The sequence below is a fragment of the Sinocyclocheilus anshuiensis genome, unplaced genomic scaffold, assembly GCF_001515605.1.
Source record: "Sinocyclocheilus anshuiensis isolate Anshui unplaced genomic scaffold, SAMN03320099.WGS_v1.1 scaffold502, whole genome shotgun sequence".
Lineage (NCBI taxonomy): Eukaryota > Metazoa > Chordata > Actinopteri > Cypriniformes > Cyprinidae > Sinocyclocheilus > Sinocyclocheilus anshuiensis.
The window spans coordinates 1475690-1481140 of record NW_015544194.1 but is presented as its reverse complement, the minus strand read 5'-3'; positions in this window follow the sequence as shown (position 1 = coordinate 1481140).

Here is a 5451-nt window from a genome sequence, read left to right as displayed (position 1 = left end):
AATGAATGTTTATTGCATTATTTCAGTTTCATGTGTGTTACCATGATGGTGTTTAGTGTTTGTGTGAATGACCCTGTGCAACTTTTATATATGTTATTATTTAAAAGCTGCTTGTGATAGGTTCATCATGTGACTTTCTCATCACCACCTGCATTTAATAATATATTTAAATATATTTTATTCCTGTGAAGCAAAGCTGAATTTTCAGCATCATTACTCCAGTCTTGACACATGCTCCTTCAGAAATCATTCTAATATGCTGATTTAAGAAATTAATACTTTTATTCAGCAATGATGTGTTAAATGAATAAAAAGTAATATTAAAGACATATTGTAAGAAAGTATTTCTATTTTGAATAAATGCTGTTCTTTTTACATTTTTATTCATCAAAAAAATCAAAGAAAAAAGTGTCACAGGTTCCAAAAAATATTTAGAAGCACAGCAACAACACTGATAATAAATCAGCATATTAGAATGATTTCTGAAGGACCATGTGACACTGAAGACTGGAGTAAGGGCTGATGAAAATTCAGTGCTGCATCACAGAAATAAATTATATTTTAAAGTATGTTAAAATAGGAAACCTATATTAGAAATTGCAATAATATTTCAGTTTTTTTTTCTGTATTTTTGATCAAATAAATGCAGCATTGATGAGCATAAGAGACTCCAACATTTTTATATTGTTATATAACAAGTTATATAATGAATATGGGCTCTTTCCTTCCTACAGCGCATACATTTTTCGAAAGTGGCCATTGATGATGAGTATCATACTCCTGACATATAAAAGTATATTTGTGGCCATTCTGTAGCTGGAGTTGATGCGCTTGTTCACATTTCGCTTGAATTTAAAGGTGCAATAGGTGATTGTCTTCAGAAACATTTTTTGTTATGCTGGTTGAAAGTCTCTTCACATCCCGACAGCAATCATTAAGTTAAGTGGTCTAAATGTATTTATCCGTATTTATATATTCTGTGGAAGGCGTAGGACCAAGAAATGTTCATCCAATAAAAACGCTCTGTCTGAGCATTTTAATTGGCTTTCCAACCTGCCTGTCAACGTATGTATTTGCATACCTCTGCGCACCCTGTTCGCGCAGACAGGATATGTCATCAGCGCGTTCATACACGCTGTGCAGACAGAGCGAGAATGGCAGGCAAACATCAACAACCCGATCTTCCTTCCTGGTATTGTAGTACTTTTACTAACTATAAAGTTTTCTCACCGGTGAATGACACATGATGTAGTCCAGCGGCTCCCAATTCCAGACCTCGCGCTCCACCGCTCTGCATATTTTGCATGCCTCTTTTAGTTAAAACACCCGATTCAGATAACCAGCTTGTTAGAAGTGAGCTACGTGAATGAACTGTGTTCCGATTGACATGCTCCCTACACAGTGTTCTTTGCTCCCAACTCCCTGAGTAGGGGAAATCCATTGAAGTTTACTTCACTTCGGAACATTCATTCACGGATTTGCGCTGCGCAGCGTCTTCACTCACAGACGAAACTTACTAGAGAAGTGTGAAGTGTAACATAATATACCGCTGTAAATAAATACCATTTAAATTCACGTCTCGCACACTTTAATGCCCTTTGTATGGAACATATATATCCTCGCTTCGAACTGGAATCATGGTGGAATATCCGGTGATGTCCACTTCCCAGGGCACTTACAGTCGAATAGAACGTCGCACGTGATAAGAGATACATATGAAATGTGCAGAACAGGAGGGCGCGAGGACTGGAATTGGGAACTGCTGATGTAGCCTATTGTAGTAATGTTGTCTCTGGTATTCTGGTCTGTGAGCGTATATGCGTTCAGGGGGCGTGGCTTTGGACGGCGATTACAGGGAGGGTGGGACATTCGCTTTCAGTGCTATCAGGCTAAAGTTAGCATTTTCCAAAATCTCCTACTGCACCTTTAAGATGAACTGCGATTTATAAAGATGGATGTATTTAGGAACATTTTTGTTAAGTTTCATAAATTGATCATGAAGGAACATTGAGGAACATTTCAGAAAATGTTGTATGTTCACATTCAGGCTCATTGTACACGTGCCCCAGGCTTTTCTTTGTTCTGCATCTTCAACTTTATCAACTGAGATGTTTGTAATATTCTTAAAAGTACTTTTGCTGAAATAATTTGTGTGAATCAAGAGAAGGCGGCTGCCAGCTTGGATTTAGTCTCCATTGTTCTATTCTGGCTCTGGGGCAAAAGTAACATGTCTTTTACTTTTAAAAGGATCATGCACTTTATCATTTGGCAGTTCTCTAAAAAACATTAATTTCTCTCTTTCATACCTAGGAAAGGTAAAAATAGGTGGGTGGGTGGATGAATTAGTTTAACAGGCAAAAACTAATGTGCTTTTCTGTGTGACTTGACATACCTTGCTGAAGATGAAATTAACTAAATTAATTTCCTTCCCTTTTAGGCTTTAAATTTTAACCATGGCTACTCCTGTCAGGCTCCTGTGACATTTGCCAAGCCAACATTACTTGATATACATAACCTGAAGCAGCTTTATGAGAATGCATATACTGAAAGGAAAGCAGATCAATCAGAAATTACCTTTGAGTAGCCACGTTTATTTTTTCTTTGTTGATGAAGGTTCTCTCCAGGTTCGACCATAAAAAGCTATAGTACTGAGCAGGTACAGTCCGTGAAATGGTTCAGTGTGTACATTTATAGTCTTGTATTTTAGGCCACCTATCTGAATTCGTCATAACAGCTACTCTACTACACCAGGAAGATAAATATACACCAGGCCATAATGGGGCTCAAACGCATAGATCGCATATAACCAGATTCCCAACTGAGCTAGTATCAAATGACCACCAAAATGAAATGAGTTTAAGTCTTTAGAAATTAGCTAATTGAAATTTCAAGCAAATTAAAACCAGCGGTGAGTATAAGAGAAGCCTGACTTATACAGGTTTAACTTGCTTTACTGTAACCGAAGGCTGCTGGAGCAGCGATAAGCCGTGGATGAATTCCGCTCCTCTTTGGGAAATACAAGGCTGTACCTTTTTATAATCCCTTCAAGTTACACGAATCCCCGACGGCTTCTAAAAAGCCCACTGATGTCGTCATTTACAAGATCAGCCTTTCAAAGGCCCCCATGAAATAAAGATTTAGGAGATGACATGCGAGGTGGGGAAACACAAAAGCGAAGGGGAAAATACTTGAAGTAAGCACTTGTGGCATTTCAGTGACTCTTGCTGGTGCTTCTGTGCCAATTCCAAACCTCCAGTTTTTCCATTTCCACCACAGAAAGTCCAGTTTTGTGCTCAAGCAAGTGGAATCAGGAATAAAATACATGTTGAACTTTCTCTCATGAGCTTAAGAATTTCTTGCTGGTCCTCTAAAATAACTGGAAGCTTACAAAAATAGACTGTGGCACCACGCTTTGAAGTCCCTTCTCGAACTGGGCTTCTCAGGAATAACACAAGTAGAGCAATAAAGCAAGAGGAAGCAAAATAAAGGGAATGACTACAGTCCCTTCCAAAAAGAAAAGTGGCAGCGATTAAACATTTACGCTTTTCTTCCCCCATAATCCTCCTTTAAGACGAGCCGCCTGCCAATTTATTTCTTACATCTCTTTGATAAACTTCAGCCCTTTAATTGTCAGAAGCCACATCTTTTATTTCTTTTAACCAGAACCATTCGGATGCCCAGACGTTTCCTGCCCATTGTGATGTCTAACTTCTAGAGAAAATTCAATAAGGTCTGTACAGAGCTTGTAGATCCTATTATATGAAGGTACTCGTTGGATATTCAAATAAAATGAGTTTCTAAGGGGTGCAATTGTGCACAAATGTTTAAATGATGGAGACTTGCATGAAGGACATGATGAATAATGAAGCAGTTATTCTCTTTTCACTTGCCACTGCACAGAAAGCTGTGGGGATCTGGTTTTTGATATAATCTCCATGTCATACATATGATTGGGGCCAGGGCTACTGAGACATCCAATAAACAACACACTCACTCTCACACACACACACACACACACACACACACACACACACAAAGTGCTGTTATTCAAAATTGATATTTGTGTATTGTCATGAAAGAAAAGGTGGTTGTGTGTTTGAGGCATATTTAGGCATATTCAGCAATTTAAAGTAAAGTGTCATTTAGACTTTCTGTCTTCACTTAAGAATAGCGATTTCTTCTGTCTGGATCAGTTATCTGAAAAATAGACTATAGGATTAATTCAAATCTTAGCTCATTCAAGTCATATTTGTATTATTGTGGGTTTATCGACTGGTTTCAATGCTGTACTTATTGCATTCACATTATCCATGTGATCCGTTCAAGTAAAACAAAAACAAAGTCTGTTTTTATGTTCATTTTAATAAGCTAATTTAACCTCTAAAAAACAAATATTAAATATACAACAAAAACAGTTTCGTTTTTTTTATGTCGTGATTAAATTAAAATGTACAAAGTTCAAATTATTTGACATTTTTATAGCTCTTTATATAATTTGCCCGTGCAAAGATGAAATCTGTAAAAAAGGGTAACGTGTGCAGATGTTCCACAGGTTCATCTGATCAGTATCACTCTGTATTAACAAAAGAGAAGCAGACTTACCATTGTGAGGAGATTGTCAACTCAGTGGTGTCGTATGGACTCAGAGCATTCCACACAAAAGGACGATATGCTTTCCTGCACAAATATATTTAGAGATTGTGTATGGTGTCAAATGAAGGGGCCAGGAGTGTACACAGCACTGCAAGATAAAGATCTAAAGAAATACCGCTGACTATATTTGGCAGGAACCTCAAGCAGAACATATATTGGTCTCTGTGTGTGTTCTTATCTGTTTTTGCACATCATATAAGCCATCATGTGAAATGCACTACCACTACTGTGAATACTTTTTATTAAGTAAAAGCTCTTGAAGCCTAGCATGGACCTTGTGCATTGTGTGCAGTGTTGGGGAGTAACTAGTTACATGTAGCGGCGTTACGTAATTTAATTACAAAATAAATGTAACTGTAATCAGTTACAGTTACTAAGAAAAAATGTGTAATTAAATTACAGTTACTTATGAAAATGTTAACGATTACAAAGGGGATTACATTTGAATATTTACAAACATCCACATACAGATTTAATTGATTTCTTTCCCAAATTGCACTGACTACTCTATGAGACATAATTTCCGTGATGCGGAAAACAGACTGGTTCGTAGAATCCAGTCATAAAAACGGAATTCCTATAGCCTAACGCCAACGGAATATGCCACATTTTGGACGAATAAATCAAAAGTAGGTCAGTACACTTGATTCAAAACGCGATATGGACTAGTGTCTGAGAATATTAAGCCGCAAAAAGACAATATATGAATCCTGCACGTTCTACGTGTCTGTGGAAATCAGGCACGGACGGGCCATCGGGAGAACCGGGACAATTCCCGGTGGCCTGGCAGCCGATTTG